We start from the raw sequence: 21,318 nt of genomic DNA, 5'->3' as shown, positions 1-21,318 counted from the left end.
CAAAAAAAAAAAAACCTAGGCATGTTGATGTTGCAAAAAAAAAAAAAACGCTGTATAAAGCTGAAAAATTGTTCATCTGTTCATTCAGTGCCATTGTAGTTGACATGAAGCGATTGTAAAACTGTCTCAGATTTTTCTCTGGTTTATTAAGATGCTAACTATAACATTTTTTGTGAATACTTTGAATGTTTCCTAACAGTTGTGATGTTACTGTTCCGTTTTATGCTCTTATTCCGATTTTCATTTTTAATGGTTTGGAAGCCATTTTTTTGTAATGAATAAATGTTCATGCTGTACAGTATCTGTAGCATGCAGTTCTGGATTAATAAAAGCAACTTAGTATGTGCAGAGAATGACTTGTCAACTCATTTATGCCTTGACTGCTTGTTACCCTGGCCAAAAAAGATTTACAGCCTGAGTGGAAAACTTCTAAATTGTGAAAATCACGGCAAGTTGCAGCCAGTTCTAGTTGTGACAAGTCCTCTTTCCTTTGGGCTTCCATGCTACCACCTGCTGAATTCATTTTGTACCAGCTCTCTCCCTGCTCAGCAAGTTTTGCATGAGTAGCAGTGGTTGAAAATACTTCTTATTTAAAGCAAGTTTGGCAGAAGACGAGTTGGCATGTGAGCTACAGGAATGTCATGGAGTCATAAAATTGTTCCTGTTGGAAAAGACCTCTTAAGATCATCAGGTCCAACCCATTGACTTGATGCCACCATGACCATTAAACCATGGCCCAAAGTGCCATGTCTACACCTCCATGTTGTCCCTTTGTGTGAAGTTATCTTGGTGAGGACAGGAGACCAGGGCTGATGGTACCTTAGTTTTAATATTTTTGTTCAACTTGATGGCCCCACAAGGCCAGGCTGATGCCCTGGAAAGGGCACACAGAAGAGCTTAGGTAGCCCTAGTTAGTCAGAGTCTTCTGCTGGGTTTAGAATTTATCTCCTGGATAGATTTGAGTCTGGCTTTGCATAATATTTGTAAATTATTGTTATTTATTTATTTGATTGGTTATTTCTTTATTTGTGCAGTGAGCCCTTATAGTTCAGCTTGCTGTCAACACTGAACGTTCAGCATCCACCCAATGCAGCAAAGCCTGCAGGTGCTGCAGGATGACAGTGAATCTGCACGTAAGAATTGTTACTAAATGGCTGATTTGTTTGGTTGTTTTAAGCTAAGTCGGGATTTAAAGCTTCGTCACTTCCAGGCATCTCTCACAGGTGGATGTCACCATAGCTTCAGCCCTCCTGGAAGAGCTCAGCCAGTGTAATTCCTACGAGGGCACTGGAGGGCAATGGAGTGCAAAGGTCTTGGAGCAGGCACGTTCCCTGCCGTCATGCTTGGGTAATGCACTTCAGTTGGTCTTGACAGACTGCGGGAAGTAAGTATTATTCATTGTGTGGGAGAACAGGTGGAGTGTTTTTCTGCAGAGACCAGGGAATGGGGACATTTCTGGAAGCCCTACCCCAGCGCTGAGACTGTGCTGCCCCTCACTGTGGGGTCTGGTAAAATAAAAACTGGCTGCGCAGTGACTGTTGGCTGCATGAGGAATTTGCTCTGTCGAGAGCCTGGGAGGTACTGAGTGAAATGTTAAATAATGTTTAAACAGAAACCTGTAGTATTTTAAATTGCTACCACATTTTTAATGCCTGGTTTACAAGCCAGAAGCTTTTGTTTTGTTTAGTTTCAAATGTGTTAATATAGGGTAATAATATACAGGAGTATTGCTTCATATTTCCTGTTAGAAGGATTAAGTCATGGTAAAGTTTTTACCAGGCTCCATTAAGGTCCCTTGATCCATGACCTGATATTGTTTCTGTTGTGGTCTAACATGACACCTCACTTGGCTTCAGTGGAACTTGTCCCCTTGACACCCACAATGAGCATGTGGGCAGTGCTAGTTTGATGAAATGCTGTGACCTGGATAAAGCTGTTGCTGCAAAATCCTTTGCAGAAGATGCCGAATTTTGCTGTTGTTGGTAGCCAGCAAATTGAATGTGATGCTCAAACTACTCCTGCTATTTAAGGTTTCTAGGGAATGTGGTGGGTTTTTCTCCTCTCTTAAACATTTTGACTCTTGTTAGAGCATGGTCATCCATCAGCCAGACACATGTGTTGTATCTTTGCCGGGTATAACTGCTCTCCTCTAATGTAAACCATAGTGCTCCAGGGAGCTCTTTGAATGCCATGATTCAAAGGAGACACCATCAAGGCTGGCTTTATTAGCAAGCCTTTGGAAAGAAGAGTCCAAAAACACTTCCTGGACAAATTGGTTTCCCTTCTGTGTGTGCAGTGAGAGAGGCACATGTTGGAGAGAGATGCCAAGCAGAGTCGGTGAGCGGTGGATGACTTGTGCTGCTTCTTTGCTGTGGAAAACAATTCTATGGTCTTGGGAAGCAACTGCTTGGGCTGCACACCGTGCATTGACTGCACTTCTTAATGAGCTTATGCCTTCAGATTTGCCTCCAAATTTCTCAGGACCTGAGTGTGGTCAAGGCTCCTGGGAGAAAATGACCACTGCTTGCATGTGCTCCCTTCATGCCCGGGAGTTACTGCCAAGGAACCCATTGGGCCAGGTACACTGGAAACATGGTGGAAAGACAGCCTTTCCCATGCACTGTAGGTGTACAGCAGGGTGAGCAACTGGCTATGAGGACATGCATGGCCTGATCAACCCATTCACCCCCAAATCAACACAAGTGGAGGCAACCTCAGGTGAGGGTTGAAGTCAAACCTGCAGGCCCTGTCCTGGTACAGGGCTGCCAGAGGACAGCACAGGGCCCCGCGGACGGTAGGTGATTCGCTGCAGCTGTTGCTTCTGTCTGTTTTCGTGGGATAAGCCAAGGAAGCAAATCAATGTATTGCATGTTTGGGAGGCATTTATTTTCCATTAGATTTGTAAATCTCATCTTTCACTTACTGTATGGAACGTTTAAAAGTTTAAGTAATTGCTGGCTCAATACAGCAGTGCCACGTGGTTTTAAGCTTTGCTTAAAAGGAAAACAAGAAGGGGGGAAAGCGGGGTGGGGGAAGCAATCTTTAGAGTCCTGTTCACTTCATGAGACCAAAGGATGTAAAGAGAATTCAGAGTGAAAGAAACAGTTGCATGGGCCATTGCAACAATCATGGAAAAATACTCATGATAGTAATGAGCATGTGTGACAGTGCTGCCCAGCTCTGTCTGGCATGCACATAGGAGTGCTTTACCACCCAAGACTTTGGGGTAAAGATTTTGGATGCTGTTCTGGGAGAGATGCTCCAGCAGAAGACTAAATTCAGTACAGGATCAGCACTGAGCTTCAGTGCTCTTGATTGGACAGGAAGGCTAAATGTCTTGGAGCCTTAAAACCATGAATATGCAAATTGGCTGAGAGATTGCAGTAATTGCTATATTATGAGAAGGAGTAGACAGGTACCTTGGCATTCATTTTAAGATGTTGTTGGAAAACATCCTGAGACCTGTGAGGCAAAGCAGCTAACAAGCAAATGCATCCCAACCACCCATCATTGTCAATAATGTCACCATCCTGTTTTAAGGATTCTCTCAGGACAGGGATCTGCCCGCCCCTGGACAGATTTTCTTCAGGGATCAGTCCAAAAATATTCACTCATGACTTGCATCCATGTTCTACTTGTTCCTTTCTTCTTTTCTTTTGAGGTTGGAAATTTGTTTAGTCTGGGGTGAGGGGTTGTTAGCCTGGACCTCTAAGGCAGTGGAGATCATGAAGTCATGCTGTCTGTCCATCTGTTTGACCTCTCCTGATAGTTCTTGAATCCTCTAGCATTTTGAACCATATTTGACAGCGGCAGTCAAATTCTTGGAGATGATAAAGTCCTTCTGAGTTCCAGGGAAATCTCTGCCGGCACTGAGAAGAGAGGCTTTCCAGATCCACAGCTGAAGGAAAGGCAGGGAGAGCTCAGCTGTTATCCATTCTCTCTGGCAGTGTCCAGATGGCCAATTATCACACGTCTACTTCTGGACCAGCATCTGCACTCTTCTTCCCAGCTGGCAGGCCAAGAAGATTAGGAAGGAGACATGGAGAGGGTTGGGATGTTGGAGGGAATGGGAGAGAGTTACTGGTATAGAGAAAACTGGAAATACTGCAGCTGCAATGTGTAATGTATTATGTAAGGTTGCAGTGGGGAAGCTAAGGGAGGGGAAGGATGATGGGAGGGAGGGAGAGGAGACACATCTGCAGGACACCAGGTCTTGCTAATGTTACTGCTTGCAGAGCAAAGCTACTCTGGAAAAGTCAATGCTGTGATGTTACCAGCTCCTTGTCCCGTTCATTTGACTTAGTAGCTTGCACCAGCTTGCCAAGGAGAAGCAGAGCCTCTTTTGCGAGGTATCTGCTGGCAGGAGCCTGATTCCCCCTGCCAGAAAGGTCTGCAGGGCAGTGAAGGCTCAGGGTGTTTCCTCAGCCCTGTAGCATGGTGAGGAACAGAGTTGTATGTGCGTAGCAAGAAGGTTTTGTTGAGGGCTTTTTCCAAACAGAGAGGGGGAAAAAAAAGATTGCTAACCTCTGCAAACAAGCTCATGTGTAGTAGCTGCTTCCCAGGCATTAGCAAACACCCTGGTTTTAATCTTCCACAGGAAAATGTCTCCTTTTCTTCCTTATTTTGTGTTCCCTTCTGAATATGCTGCTGGGGTATTTTTGGACCTAACTATATCTTTTTAATCTGTTCCCCCCCCCCCCTTCTCAGTCCCCACTGCCTCCCAGCCTGCTCCTCCTTCAAACTTATATAATGGCACATTATACAAAATAGCTAAGCAGGTGGTATTTTTAAAGACAGTGAGTGAGCATTTTTTTGGCCTAAATTTGGAACGAAACAGATGGATTTTAAGACTCTGCTTTTTCTATGAATAGTAACCGTTGTTCTCTACTGCCTTAAACACCAGTTTCAAGACCACCTCCAGCAACCAATCAGCACTCCCTTATTTAATTATAACAAAATTCTTAGTTCTGTCTGCTGCTGCATGGGCAAGTGGGGGGCACTGGATCAACTTCTGGAGCCAGGCAGACTTGCCAACAATAATTTTCCTTTTCCCAGAGGGCCGAGGGGGCCTGGAGCAGGTTCCAAGTTCCTCCTAAACTGGCTGTTCAGTTTGGGCTCCCTGACAGAGTGCTTGAAAAGGGTTATAGAAAGGCAGATAAATGCACTTCTTGTTGCAAGCTTCCCTGACAAGCCAGGCCTCCAGAACAGTGATCTCATTCCTGCCTCATTATTAGCGGTGCCAGATTTTTTCCATTAACAGGTAATTGAGTCGAAACTAAAATAAGCAAAGTTTGTTTTATCCAATGCATTTTCTTGCCTCCTTGTGAAAGAAAAACACTTTAGAGAGGGATTTGCTTTTAATGTTCGTGGAAATGTATTTACATCTTAGAGATTCCTCTCTGCTCCAGTGTAATTAACCTGACTGGTCTTTTTGTTACTGGTGTTTTGATTTTTAAAGCAAAGACATTGGCGAGGCTTAATTCTTTTTTTCTTCTCTTAATGGTTTGAATTCCCTGGGACCAGCAGGGCTGAAATTGGACTCAGTGATCCCTGGAGGGCTGAAATTGCCTGTCCTGTGCAGAGCCATGAATGTTGTCCTGTGGTCCTGTGTGTGTAATCCAGTGCTGTTTGGTAGCCCCTCAGTTTAAGAAGGACATTGAGACACTTGAACGTGTCCAAAGAAGGACAACAAGGCTGGGGAGAGGCCTGGAGCACAGCCCTATGAGGAGAGGCTGAGGGAGTTGGGGTTGTTTAGCCTGGAGAAGAGGAGGCTCAGGGGAGACCTTATTGCTGTCTACAACTACCTGAAGCAGGGTTGTAGCCAGGAGGGAGTTGGTCTCTTCTCCCAGGCAACCAGCACCAGAACAAGGGGACACAGTCTCAAGCTGTGCCAGGGGAAGTTTAGGCTGGAGGTGAGGAGAAAGTTCTTCACAGAGAGAGTTGTTAGCCATTGGAATGTGCTGCCCAGGGAGGTGGTGGAGTCAGCATCCCTGGAGATGTTCAAGAGGGGATTGGACGTGGCATTTGGTGCCATGGTCTAGTCATGAGGTCTGTGGTGACAGGTTGGACTTGATGATCTTTGAGGTCTCTTCCAACCTTATTGATTCTATGATTCTGTGAATTGGGGCTGTTCAGCCTAGAGTAGAGAAGGCTCTGGGAACACCTTATAACTACATTTCAATATCTGAAGGGGACCTACAGGAAAGCTGGGGAGGGACTGTTTGGAAGGGCTTGTAGCAACAGGATGAGAGGCAGTGGTTTGAAACTGGAGCAGGGTAGGTTTAGGTTGGACATATGGAGGAAATTCTTTACAAGGAGAGTGGTAAAATACTGGAACAGATTACCCAGGGATGTGGTTGAAGCCTTGTCCCTGGAGACATTCAAGATCAGACTTGATGTGGCCCTGGGCAGCCTGATCTGTTTGGAGGTGTCCCTGCTGACTTCACAGGGGGTGTACAAGATGACCTTTAATGGTCCCGTCCAGCCCAATGCAATCTGTGAATCCGTGGACTTCACCCATGCACCCAGAGGGGAAGAAGCGGGAGCACAACTGGACACTGCTGTGCACCACTTCCAGGCTCACAACAAGCTTTCCCTTTCAGAGAGGCCTTGGGAGCACTGCTGGGACCAGCCAGTGTCTTCTCAAGTGACTGATCAGGAAAACAAAGTGGCTGCTCATGAAATACTCATGGTCTTGCTGAAGGTTGTTCTTTGTATCTAATCCATGTGGTTACAGGGGAGAAAGGGACAAGTATAAAATCTAAGCCATGAATCCTTCTGCTGAGATGGCATCACTTATAGTGGAGGTGAGAAATTTTCTACCTGTCTGGGGGTGTCTGTGTGCAGGGACTGCCATGCTCTCTGCCTCTGAGCCAAGGCAGTGCCAGTGCCAAGAAAACCTGAGTAATTCCTTAGCCTGCAGCTTCAGGCTTCCATGGTCAGCCAGTGGCCATCTCCTCACTCTCAATTGCAGGAGAGCCAGCCTGGCTGTGGTTGAGAGGCAAAGTCCTCAAGAGCTGTATGTGAAGTGCTGCAAGTCCCTGGGGACAAATATATCCTGCAGAGGACCCTGTCAGCATGAATGTTTTCTCCTTTTCTGAAGCACCTCCCTCTTGGCTCCTTTATTGCCTGGCACTGGGCTTGCCTTGGGGAGCTCTGAACCACCCTACTGATCAAGCAGTGAATTCTCTCTGAAACTCACCAGACTGGTGCCCAGAAGCAGAGCCTTTTTGTGACCTTGCTTGGGCATCTGAGACAGTTGCTTGTGGGGTCAGCTCTGACTTTACGGCTAGGCAAAGCTGGCACCTCTTGTTCATGTCCCCGACCTGTGTCCTGAAGGAAGCAGAACCCAATGAGGCTTTGTGTCATTTCAGCAGCTGGTTTAACAGGACAAAGTTAACAATGCTGAGAACAGAAACTTTCATACATGTGGCTTGGCTTTTTCACTTGCTTTGGGCTATCCATCGGGTAGGTGTCTGCTCACTTTACCCTTGTGAGAGGTCTTGTGATCCAGCAGCAAAAGGGCTTGAGTGCTGCTGCTCACAAACTGACATCCTTGTGTCAACCACATTTCTGTGGGACCTGCTCACCATCCCTTTGCAACTGAGCAAAGGGATGGGAACATTGCATAAATGCCGGTAGTGTCAGTGGGAGGTTGTGCAAGGGGGCCCCTGAGAGCAGGCCATGGGAGAGGAGCTGCTATGGGATGGAACCATGGCATGTCCCTCTGCAGCTGAGACCCTGCAGCAGAGCAGGGGTAGCAGGGTGGCTGCAGAAGTGCTGACCATGCCTTCCTGCTGAGCACTGCTTCTGCCTCGTGTCCCCTGGGCTCTGAGAGGCCAATTACCAATTCACAGAGGCTGCTTCAGCACAAACAGTGCCTTCAAAGGGTTAGGAGCATTTCTCATTTTGTTGTCTTTATTTTTTTTTTATGCCCTCCTAAAAAAATAAAAGCAGAAAGACCCGTGCTTTGAGGTCAAGTACATAATTGTTTCTAACAGGAATTTCAAACATTGTCTCTTCCTCTGGGCAGGTATAGCTGGGTCAATTACCCTGACTACCAGATGACAGAAGCGGGACACGTTAACCCCCATCTGCACTTGAACAAATCCTCTCTAAAGGAGAATTTAAAAGGCTTTTTGTTTTGTTTTGTTTTGTTTAATCGCACAGCTTTTGGGGGTTTTCTGGTTGGAGAATTTAGCTGGCTTTCATCTCGTGGAGGTCTGAGGCTGAGACTTCTCTGGCAGTGAAGCCCTAGGAGAAATCAGGTGGGTGACATGGGAGCCTTGGTCGTTTGGCAGCCCTTGTCTGAGCTGAGGTGGAGGGTCCATGTGAGGAAGACATGCTGTGCACAAAGGAGCATATAAAAAAGTGTCTGTTAATGACTGAAATAAAACAAGAAGCCCAAGCTTACATTCCTAGCAGTTTGGGGTCTGTACTAACCAAATCACTCAGTTTAACTGGCTTTTAAATGACCTTAAAAAAGATGCAGTCATGAGGTGCACTGGCTTCCACATCTCTTATTCTCTGTGTACCAACAACAAGTTTTAGTTCCCTGTTCATTGCATAAATTTTCCTGAAGCAGCCTTCATAAGCTCTGCATCATGAGGGCTTGTCAAAGAACTTGGATTAGTGAAAAGCCATTGAACAAAGTGGCTTCACTTCAAATTGTTTCATTTTGAGAGATGATCTCTTTCTTTTCCCCACTCTCTTTAAATTTTTAAGTGACTTTAATTTAACAGGCATCTCTCTGCATAGGCAATACACAGATGAGAAATATTTATCATGTGCAAATCTAGTCCTTCATTAAAGCCTTCTGTTTAGCTAGGGACCACTCACAGCATGGACACAATGGTACAGACCTCGTTGAACTCTGCCCATTTCTTCAGGCTACTTGGACCTGGATGAATGAGCCTCAGCTCAGTCAGGATGTGACAGCCACTCCTTATTCCTTTAGATCATTTCTGTCTCGTTCACACTCTACATAGTGTTCATCACTGCTGCATCTCAAAACCTCAGGTTCTTTGCAAGAGCCCCTGCATTTACTTCCTGTGTCACAGGGACTTCATAGTAGCATCATCTCTACCTTGCATGTTCATAACCTGACCTAAAAGACCATTTTTGCAGCCAGTTTCACACTGGCAGGATATTTTGTCTCTTGTTCATGGAGAAGTATCTACTAGCAGCGAATATAATGATGAGACAAACTGCTTCATGTCAGCCAAGACCAGGAACAAGAGCAGACCTAGTAATGTGGAAGATGATAGCATGAGGATTGCTTGTACAATAGCAGTGATTTTAATATCCTAATAGGTTCAATTAAGATCTTTAACCTGGGTGTCAGCATCCTTGAACTTTGTACTGACTTGAGTCTCTTCTGTTTTCTGGGATGAAATGCCCATGATTTCCGATGACAACTCATTGCCTTGAGTCTCCACTTGATGAAGAAGGCTGCTTTGCAGCAAGCACTGGATTTCTTTCATTGCTAGGGGAAAGTGTTGTCACTTCAGTTGTGAAACTGAAGCAAAAACAATCAATATCCAGTGATTTCAGTGATAATCCATGAGATACATGTAGCACTCCTTTGCTGCTGCATAAAATCAGTCTCACAGTACATTAGAGGTTGGAAGGGACCTCCAGAGATAATTGAGTCCAACCTCTCTGCCAAAGCAGGATCACCCAGGGTAGTCCACACAGGAATGCATCCAGGTGGGTCTTGAAAGTCTCCAGAGAAGGAGACTCCACAACCTCTCTGGGCAGCCTGCTCCAGTGCTCTGTCACCCTCACTGTAAAGAAGTTTCTCCACATGCTGAGGTGAAATCTTCTGTGTTCAAGCTTGTACCTGTTGCTTCTTATTAGTGTACACCACCAAAAAGAGGTTGGCCCCCTCCACTTGACACCCACCCCCCAGATATTGATAGACATTGAGGAGATCCCCTCTCAGTCTTCTCAAGACTAAACAGACCCAGGGCTCTCAGCCTCTTTATGTTAAAGGCAGCCAATGGAACAGGAGTATAAACAATTCTGTACATTAATTGCATTTAAATGTACTCAAATTTCAGTGTTCCTTATGAATCCTTTGGATTTGATCCCACCTGAGGCAGAAAATACTTACCCTTCCCCCCACCCCCCAATATACCTGTATTTTTTTTTTCAGTGGTGATGTTGTTCTAGCTAGTTTTCTTTCCCCTACCAGAGGTGACTCCACAGAACATTTCTTTTGACAGAAAAACCACACAAAACCAACACGGATCAGTTAACACAGATGACATCTTTAAACCTGAATACATTTTTTCACTATAAACGCCACCAGTCAACTTTCGTGTAGGTAGGTTTCCATTGTTAGTTGTCAAAGTCTTCTTGAGTGGATTTCCCACTGTGTCACTTTTGTGTGAGTCAAATCAAGATTATAGGTAACAGAGAAGAAAAAGAAAAAGAAGAGAAGGTTAGACCCTCATTTTAGAGTTTAAGAAAAATCTACCAGCAGGTTGCAGTTCGAGTTGGTAATATACATGAAAGGGGGAGTCCGAGCCGTGTCACCGGTATCACTATATTAGGCTTTCAGGAAAAAGCATACAAAACACATATTGTAGTGGTCACACACAGAGACATAAATTTAGGAACAAGATCTGTCTTAGCTTGAACATAGTCAGCTCTGATAATAAGGAACAATGGACCGAAGCTATTATGAAACGAAACCCAGGTGCCTGAATGGAGGGAGCTTTTAGGTGAGTTCTCCTGGAATCAAAAAAGGTCCAACTTTTTTTTTTTTTTAACTCCCCTCCACAGATATATGTTGTCCTAATTTCCCTCTGTTCTCACTTCAGAAGAGAGCTAATTTTATTTGGGATTAGATTCGTGAATGTGAAAAGACATGTCATGCTGACATTTTCTGGAGTAGCATTTAAACCATTTTGTTTGTTTGATTGATGGTCTCTCTCTTAAATAATTTCATTTTCATTGGGATTTGGGGTGTGCAAGGAATATAGAATAGAATAGAATAGAATAGAATAGAATAGAATAGAATAGAATAGAATAGAATAGAATAGAATAGAATAAGAATATAATTAGAATAGAGTAGAATAGACTAGAATAATAGAGTAGAATAAGATAGAATAATAGAGTAGAACAGGATAGAATAGAATAATAGAGTAGGATAGAATAGAATAGAGTAGAGTAGAGTAGAATAGGCTAGAATAGAATAATAGAGTAGGATAGAATAGAGTAGAATAGAATAGAATAGGATAGAATAGTAGAGTAGAATAGGATAGAATAGAATAATAGAGTAGTATAGAATAGAGTAGAGTAGAATAGGATAGAATAGAGTAGAATAGGATAGAATAATAGAGTAGAATAGGATAGAATAGTAGAGTAGAATAAGATAGAATAGAATAGTAGAGTAGCATAGAATAGAATAGAATAGAATAGAATAGAATAGAATAGAATAGAATAGAATAGAATAGAATAGAACAGGATAGAACAGAATAGACCAGGTTGGAAAAGACCTTCGAGATCAAGTCCAGCCTATTACCCAACACCAGAACACATTAAGGTATCTCTCGTATCATAACCAGAAGGTAGTAAGAGGATGGATTTCAGTTTCTTTGTAGTACTTTGGGTAGTTTCTAGCTGTAGGTAAGTGGTGTAAAAATATGTCTAGAAGTGTGATATTTGTTAATTCACTTAGTGAGACTGCCAGAAGAGACAAGGCAGAAAAGACAGTGAATACCTAAACCTGAGCAAAGCTTGATTTATGGCAGAAATCACTTGTTTAATGCTTTTTCTTGCGCTGTATGGGATATCAACAGACTGCTGAGACATGTCTAAGAAGGCTGGAGGACTGAGACAGCAGAAACCTTCACTGGAATTTGAGGAGCCCAACTAGGATATAAGAAGGATGGAGGCAGAGTGCAGATTGTACCTGACTATAGGAGACCTTCAGCTGGGGAATTTGCAGGTAAATTTGACTTTTCTCTCACAAGGAGCATGTGTACAGCATAGGTTTGAGTGATACATGCGTAAGTCTTTGGTCATACTGAAGACCTTTTCTCTTTGCTAAGCTAATTATCTCCCAGGCTATCCTGTCTTGGTGGGAGTAAAACAGTTTGAGAAATGTATCCTTGGCTCTTGTTTTAAGCACAGACCACCAGCTTCCAGTGGAAATGAACACAACTGCTCCTCTTGAAGTGAGCAAGGTGGGGCCATACCAGCTAGTGCTGCACCCCCACAGTTTTGTCTAAGGGCCTGAATGCCATGGGAACCCACCTCAAGGATTCAGTAGTATGGTGTAATCCTCTCTTGACTTGAAGGAGCAATCAGAATATCTTGGGAAAAACAAGGCTCATCTAGCTTTGTATGTGGGTCAGACAGGGCTTCTCTTCCCTGCAAAATCAATAGCAGTTACTAGATTTGCATCAAACTTTTAGTCAGCAAAAGGTTAATAGTATTAAGCATTAATATTTTGGGCCATTGTGCAAAACATACATATATTCAAGGGTGTTTGCACTGAAGCTTCTGCCTGGACTTCTGTAAAGATACAAACAAGAAGACACACGTTCTGGTGTTCTAGGCTTTGATACTTAATCGTGTTCTGTGCTTGCATTCAGAGGTTTACTTTGGGACCATGTCCAGGGTGAGAAAATATGACAGAGAAATCAAACACAGGGGTTATGCATAACAGTGCAGTGCTCATATCTGAAGGGGAGCTTTTGTAAGCACTACCATTACTCTTCTTTTGACAGTAGCCACGCATTTTCACTTGGTGCATCTTAACTGGGAATAACCCCTAAGACAAGATGTCTCTGGGTACTTCAGAGAAGTGGTTTTTGAAAGCAGGGGAAATAATGTTACAGTGCTGTGCCTCACATCTCTTTGACTGCTGACAATCCTATAAACACCACTGCTGAGTGTGGTGTGTGTCCATGCCTGCTCTCAAGTGTAGATGCAGCTCCTGGCTCCTAGCAGAGGAAGATTCTCTTGATCTAGGAGAATGTCCCCCAGCTTTACTAACACTTGGCTCCCTGACACAGACTAAACCAGCTCTGAGAAGCCATATAAGTAGACACTGGCTAAATATGTAAACTAGGCAATATGTCACAGCATGGGAAAAACCAGATACCAGCTGCCACAAAGAATCCATTCTGAAAGATTCCCAGGAACAGAAAAAGACAGAAATTAGAGTCTCGGGGTGGATTTGTGTTTGTTTTAGCCTGGTATTATGTTCTTCCATGGCTATGAACCTTTCTAGGACTAGCTTTCTTGCTTTCTCAACACATCACTCTTTTACCCATTCTGTGTACCAGGAAAGAGGGCTTGAAAGCTGAACTTTCCTTTTTCTTCCTTGTTTTTAGCCAGAAAGATTCCTCTTCCTTCATTTTTCACTTGCTTTTTGAACAGTTTAAAATTCAGTAATGGAAAAAGTCATAGACTCATAGAATCAATAAGGTTGGAAGAGACCTCAAAGATCATCAAGTCCAACCTGTCACCACAGACCTCATGACTACTAAACCATGGCACCAAGTGCCACATCCAATCCCCTCTTGAACACCTCCAGGGACGGTGACTCCACCACCTCCCTGGGCAGCACATTCCAACGGCTAACGACTCTCTCCATGAAGAACTTTCTCCTCACCTCGAGCCTAACCTTCCCCTGGCACAGCTTGAGACTGTGTCTTCTTGTTCTGGTGCTGGTTGCCTGAGAGAAGAGACCAACTCCCTCCTGGCTACAACCTCCCTTCAGGTAGTTGTAGAGAGCAATAAGGTCTCCCCTGAGCCTCCTCTTCTTCAGGCTAAGCAACCCCAACTGCTTCAGCCTCTCCTCAATAGGGCTTGTGCTCCAGGCCTCTCACCTTCTCCGGACAGGTTCAAGAGTCTCAATGTCCTTCTTAAATAGCCAATCAGTATATGGTGAGAAGTGTAAAAAATAACCAAAAAAACCCACAGCCCAACCTGTTGCCTAGTTCTAAATTTCATCTCTCTTGTAACTTTTTGCACTTAGGTTATTTGATAATTACAAGGGAACACACTTCACTGGATAGATCTAATATCTATTTGCAGAGGGAAAGCCATGATGTCAGTGGAAGTATTTCAGTAACCTGAGGTCAAGCTGTAGTTTCCTGGTAAAAACAGAAACTCTGTTTCTTCCAATCAGTCTTGTCATCTCTTCTTCCTCACACATGCAACTTCATTTTCCAACTTCACTTTCTGTCATGACTGCTGGGGCTCACGCAGGCGTGAAAATCTGATCTATCAGCCATTGAAGCCAGCGGGTTGTGGTCACAGCTCACTTTGCATTGGAATCTAAATGACTCTCTGGGCAGAAAATGTCACAAACTACTGGTCAGGAGCTTGTAAGAGTAAAACGAATCTGAATTTACAGCACACCCCACACTAACAGGGAGCACTGGGAGCAAAAGAACAGTGACAGGAAGAACACCATCCACTGCTGGCCAAACTGCAAGAGAATTAAACCAGAAATAACATGGGCTAAGAAAGACACCAATTAATTCCATCATAAAGATGTAGTCTAACGGTTGAAGACAAGAAGCAAGCACTGTATACATTGGAGATGACCGTGGCAGTCTGCCAATCTATCACAACCTTCTTTTATTTAATATGCTTATTAGTATCTTATGTTTCAAATGAAATATTTATAGTTCTGTTAATAGCATGCAGGAAGGGAGCCTATTTCAGAGATTAGTCTGTACAAGAAGTTGACCACTGATGTAAATTAGCTGAGTGAAGCTCAGGGTATTCATGCTTGCAGTCTTGCCATCATGTGTAATTTGGGGCTACAGGTTGAGGTGTCAGCTAAGCTACCTCTAGGCACATTCCTCTCCTCTCCATGAACGTGTGTACCTCTTGCTTCAGTGTAAAGTGTTTTGCCTGCATCAACTGTTTTGGGCTTCAACAAGCCTTTTAAGTGATTCTGTGTGGTAACCTTCATGGTTGGCAGGCCAGTGTCATTATTCCCATTCTCCCACATGGAGACTCCTGCAGCTTTTAAAGGAGTTGCCCAAGGACATACAGAGCAGCAGTGCCAGCTTTGTGAATACCCAGCCCCACCAGCCTTATTAGATTCCATGAAAGATGAGAATAGGCCCTTTGATGCTTTCAGTGAGTGGTGAAGCCTTTACCAATGTTATGAAAGGTCATTAGAGAAGAGCTGGGGGCCCAAACTGAACAGCTACTCATGGGAATGGTCCTTGGAATGTCGAACTAGTCCAGGAGAAAATGTGAAAACAGAAGTGATTTATATTGAAATGAAGGTTATGAAGACAGCAATGACCACTGAAAAATACACAACAATAAGTGAGCAACCTCTCTCTGGCACACTCTGCTGTGCCATCTTTTTAACCCCGGAGGAGGCCACTGGGAAGAGAGATTTAGAGCAGATCTGTGGGACTGATATGAGTGAACAAATCTGACTTCTATCTAGGTGCTTCTGGGTTCTTGTCAGCCCCTTTCAAGGCATAAGGGAAACCATCTTGGTCCTCTGTGATGTGCTCCCTGGGATAGAGATAGCAGGACAAAGCAGTCATTCTCTTTTTCTCCCATGGTTAAGTGGTCTCTGCCCTTTTGATATTAAATATATGGGGTCTTTCCAGAAGGGTAGTGCAAAATGTCAAAGAGATAATGTATTTATGCATTCATCTAGTTTGCAACCATTTTATACCCACCACACAAAGACATAGAAGGCTTCTCACTCATTTCTCTGCACTCATCATGCTGCCATTGTGGGACCAGAACATAATGAGATGAATAGGAAGCATTTCCACAGCATGAGCAATGTAGGAACATCATTATTAATGTTCGTACAAAATATCCCATCTCTACATGATGTCTACATATCTGAGATCCAGCCTTCTGCCAGATATAAAAAACCATGACCATCCAACAGTGCTCTGTTACTTAATGGAAGGGCTGCTCAAATCTCAGTTTAAATTGCATTTATTATTTATGTGTGGTGGCTTGTCACATTATGTCTCGAGTGCAGAGTGTGTGTACTGAGGATGTTTTCCCCTTAGAGTGTCAGAGGCTGAGTAGTTTCCCTTTATATTGGCCCAGGAGGATGTTGAATGTGTTCATACTCCATATTTTAAAATTATAAAAAATTCCTTTGAGATCAGTGCAAAATTTATGATCAAGTAGCCACTTCTAGGTATAGTGAGGTGCAGATTTTTATGTGACTGAGGCCGGGTATCATCACCTTGGCTCCCAGACACTAGCCCTTTTCACTCTGGCTCCTGGTGCGTTAAGCGAGCATCCCTCCTGGGTGAGTGTGCCAGCCTGAGGACAGGATCTGTAGGGATGGGTTTCAAAGGGATGTACAAGGGTACAGACTTGACAGTTGTACTGTGATCTTGGAGGCAATACACTCAAGGATGGTTGCAGTGGCCTTACCTGCAGGGAAATGTCACACTAGATAATAATATTTTAATTTTGGTCATTCTTTTCTCTTTGTAGCTTGCCCTCCAGCAGGCATGGTTTTCAAATACAGTCCTGAGGTGGGTTTTCTTTGTAGCTAATTTCTGACATTTGTTATCTGTGACTTGCTCACAAGTAGCTCACTGCACGCACCTAGGGCTCAGCAAGCTGTGTGTGATGTCTCTTGGCCTTGCTTGGGTGGGTTGTGTGCCACCAGGCAGGAATGGGTGGCCGTAGCACCAGAAATCTCACTGGCACAGGCATCTGAATAAATCATTGCAAAGATAGCTGGCTGTATCTGACAAACTTGGTGTTTCATCTTTTCTTTTATTTTTTTCTTTTTTCTTTTCTTTTTATTTTATTTTCTTTTTCTTTTTATTTTCCTTTTCTTTCTTTTTCTTTTCTCTTCTTTCTTTTCTTTTCTTTTATTTTCTTTTCTTTCCCCCTCTTTTTTCCTTTTTGTCCTTTTATTTTCTCCTCTTCTCTTCTCTTCTCTTCTCTTCTCTTCTCTTCTCTTCTCTTCTCTTCTCTTCTCTTCTCTTCTCTTCTCTTCTCTTCTCTTCTCTTCTCTTCTCTTCTCTTCTCTTCTCTTCTCTTCTCTTCTCTTCTCTTCTCTTCTCTTCTCTTCTCTTCTCTTCTCTTCTCTTCTCTTCTCTTCTCTTCTCTTCTCTTCTCTTCTCTTCTCTTCTCTCCCCTTTCCCCTTTCCCCTTTCTCCCTTTCCCCCTTTCTCCTTTCCCCTTTCCCCTTTCCCCCTTTCTCCTTTCTCCTTTCTCCTTTCTCCTTTCCCCTTTCCCCTTTCCCATTTCCCCCTTCCCCTTCCCTTGGAACGATGTAGTTTGCCTTCTGATACTAACTCATTCATATTTGCTATAGTAGACATTTTGAAAGCTTTCCTTAGAGATGCACCCAGATGTACACTGTGGAACAGATGGTAGAAAGAGCTAGGAATTTTCTTGATATTTTATGGGCTGGACAACACCCACAACCTGATCCAACATATTTTCTTGTTCTCAAACATTTTACTGTCAATACACTCCTCAGGAATGTACTCAGAGTTGTTTGGGGACATGGAAAAATATTTACCTCAGCCTTCCACAATTTATTACTTATTGTTTGAAAAAGTTGCCTCTTTTCTGTGCCAGCGTTTATCATCTTGGGAAACATGCTGGAATATAGCAGTGATATTAAACAATAATATGCTCTTTGCTGGAATAAAATAATATTGCTGGGCCACTGCAGGGGAAGCCAAAAAACCACATGTGAAATGGCTCCTTTGGAAGGGCAAAAAGTCTCAAAGTTTGTTAGCAAACAATTTAGCTCCTGATGCAGACATCAAGGCATCCCTTGCAAAGCTATTCTGAATATGCATTTCCCCTGGAGTCCTGGGGCACAAAGCCACTGAAATGAAGGTTAGAACCATAATAATAAGAACCCATCACCAGTAAAAAATAATAATATAAGCAAACAAACAAACAAAAACTCCCACTCCCAAACTTGCAGAAGAGTTATGGGAAGAAAGGACAGACTGTGTGAGTCTTTCTGCAATTCATATTAGTTTAACTTCTGTCTGCATGGCTCTGAATCAGGGGCTGCCTTAGCTCTTGGGCAGGGATGGCAGCTCAAGGATCCTTTTTCCTTTGTCAGCCTGGGTAGAGGGGGAGATGCTGCCATCTATTTCTCAGTTATTAATCTGCTTCCTTGCTGAGCATTTCTTGAAGATCCATACCTCCCAGCCCCTCCCGCCTCTCCTGCAACTAGTTTAATACTTTCCCTTTTACAGTCTCCTGTGTGGAGATTACCCACACAAAACTGCACAACTACAAATGTGGCATTCTTTAAATATTTCCATAAAATCCCTCTTTGCTGAGTTGCTTGTGAAGTATTTGGTAAAAACTACACAGTACCATGCGTGTAGTAAAATGAATGCCCTCAAGGACTTCCTCATTGTCTAGTTCTGCCTGCCTACTACTTCTTGTTGTAGGATACCCATCTTGACTATAGTGCCTCAATTGAAGCCTGCTACAGAGACCCCTTGAATCATCTTCTGTAACCTATAAACCAGCTGAAAAACAACAGCTAATATAAGATGTATCTGGAATCCCTTCTGGCTTTTGAGTGGTCTTGAGCTTGCTCAGAGCTTGCTCAGCTGGATGCCACGAGCTCTGTGCTCTTCAGCATGAACCTGACACCTCTCAAGGGAGGTGGTGGAGTCACAGTCCCTGGAGGCATTTCAGAGGGGATTGGACATGGCATTTGAAGCCATGGTTTAGTAGTCATGAGGTGTTGGGTGGCAGGTTGGACTTGATGATCTCTGAGGTCTATTCCAACCTTACTGATTCTGTGATTCTATGATTCTAAATAGGGCATCGCCAGCATGTCCCTCTTTGCTATGAATTCATGCAGTGACCAGAGCAGGGACAGCTGAGGAGACCTCAGGATGGAGGGGTGCAATTTGATCACTTTGCCTGAGGGGTCTGTGAGTTGTGCACCCGTTTGGGCACAACGGGAGGTATGTTACTTAACCATCTAAAGACATTGCTCATCCTGTGGGTTCCCTCGCATGCACCAAAGAACAAACACAAACTCTTCCTCCTTTTTGATGTATTCAAAGCAGAAAAGGAGAGGGAAAGGATCAGCACTGTGCTTGGAGGGAGAAGAAACAGCATTAGAACGGATGGGTAAGCTGAAAAGGATGGAGCAATTCTCAAAAAAATTATTAATAACTACTAATAATGGCACATTTGAATAGTGAGCTTAGTTGTGAAGGATCCAAAGAGCCCTGCGGGCGCTGGAATTGTCCTCACCCACCTCTGAAGTGCTCCCACCTGAAGGGCAGGGTGCCCCAGTTTCTTGAAAGTGCACTCTGGACTCGACACAAGGTGTGAAACAAATCTTTGAACCCTAGGTACTTTGCCCAATGCTGGTTTCTTTATTAGCAGCCCAGAAGCCAGCATGGAATAAGCAGGGTAGCAGTACAGCGCGGTACATTTTTATAGCAAGGCCAAATCTTTATTATGCTTCTTGGCCCAGTTTAGTGGAGAACACTGCTGGGCCTGATTTCAGTTTTGATATCATACACTGAGGCTGCAGACCCTTAAGAGTACAAGCTGGAGAAAAGAACATAGAAAATGTTAGGAATGAGAAAAGGCCATTCAACACATTGATGCTTGTCTCTTGTAATACAGCGTTTCCCCCAGGATAGCATCTAATTGCTTCTTGAACGAGCCCACTGTCTTTGCCTCAACAACCTTGCCCAGTAGGCCATTCCAAACATTTATTATTCTTTGAGTGACAAAGCACTTCCTTATGTCTCCTCTGAATTTGTTTTTTGAACTTCCATTTATGCCCCCGATCCTGTCATCTGTGCAGTATCAAAAGTAGTAACATGCATTGATATTATCCATTCAGCTAAGATTTTTGTATACTTCAGTTAGACCCCCCTTAAATGTCTTTTTTTTTTTTTTTTTAAGTTGAATAGATTGAGGGGTTTTTTTTCCACCTTTCAGTAACTTCTACAATTTTATCCTGGAACCAAGTCGAGCAAAAATATTTGTTAAAGCCTGACTTGCATTAGACCACACTGAATGGGTGTATAAAGTCTACTATGGAAACACATCGCAGTACTTATTACAACCCCCTCACCCCCACCCCCCCCCCCCCCCAACTTTTGGAGACTAAGCTATCATGTCATTTCCCTGATGCTCGTGTCTGGTTATTGAGACAAAAGTTAACTAGGAAGTGGGCAAGAATAAAAAGCTTGATAGGAACATTGAGACACTTGAACGTGTCCAGAGAAGGGCAACAAGGCTGGGGAGAGGCCTTGAGCACAGCCCTGTGAGGAGAGTCTGAGGGAGCTGGGATTGTTTAGCCTGGAGAAGAGGAGGCTCAGGGGAGACCTTATTGCTGTCTACAACTACCTGAAGGGAGGTTGTAGCCAGGAGGGGGTTGGTCTCGTCTCCCAGGCAACCAGCACCAGAACAAGAGGACACGGTCTCAAGCTGCGCCAGGGGAGGTTTAGGCTCAAGGTGCAGAGAAAGTTCTTCACAGAGAGAATTGTTAGCTATTGGAATGGGGTGCCCAGGGAGGTGGTGGAGTCACCATCCCTGGAGGGGTTCAAGAGGGGATTGAACGTGGCACTTGGTGCTATGGTTTAGTCATGAGGTCTGTGGTGACTGGTTGGACTCGATGATCTTTGAGGTCTCTTCCAACCTTGGTGATTCTGTGATTCTGTGAAATTTGGAAAAATTTACACTTGATCAGCTTTTTCCAAGCTGATCAAGTCTGAATTTTTCCACTTACACTGTGGGTTTCCATTCCCCCACTGCCCTCTCTTCTCTTTCTCCAAGATTTGGAAAGAGAGTTGTTTATAATACAGGATTTACCATGTGATGATGCTTTGCAGAATTTCTGCGAAGAAATTGTCAGCATTCAGCCACAGTCCCCCTAAAAGCCACAGAATCAAACAGTTGCAGGTTCAGCCCTCTTTCGCTGACACCACCGAGGTGAAGAGGTCATTACCTTTTTGGATGGAATTCTACAGCATGTGTTATGCAGGAGGCCAGAGCTGATGATCTAATGGTCCCTCTTGGCCCTAAAAAGTATCTACGAATAATGATTAGAGAGGAAACATAGATGCCCTGAACAAAGTCAAAATCAGCAGGCTTTGGGTGGGAACAAGAAATTAAGGAAAGGAATTTTGCCATATCCCTTTCCCAGAAGCTGGAGAAATTGTTATGGGCATTAGCCTGACTGCAGTAGTGGCTACTTATTAATTGCCTCTCCATTAAAAAAAACCCCAAACAACACATTAGCAATGTCAGGGTGAGAGGTTAAGGCCATCTGTAAATACTTTCTTTTTTCCCTGAATTCCTTCCCAATGCATTTCTAGGAAT

The sequence above is a fragment of the Dryobates pubescens genome, chromosome 8, assembly GCF_014839835.1.
Source record: "Dryobates pubescens isolate bDryPub1 chromosome 8, bDryPub1.pri, whole genome shotgun sequence".
Classification (NCBI taxonomy): Eukaryota; Metazoa; Chordata; class Aves; order Piciformes; family Picidae; genus Dryobates; species Dryobates pubescens.
Note: the sequence above shows the minus strand (reverse complement) of the source record.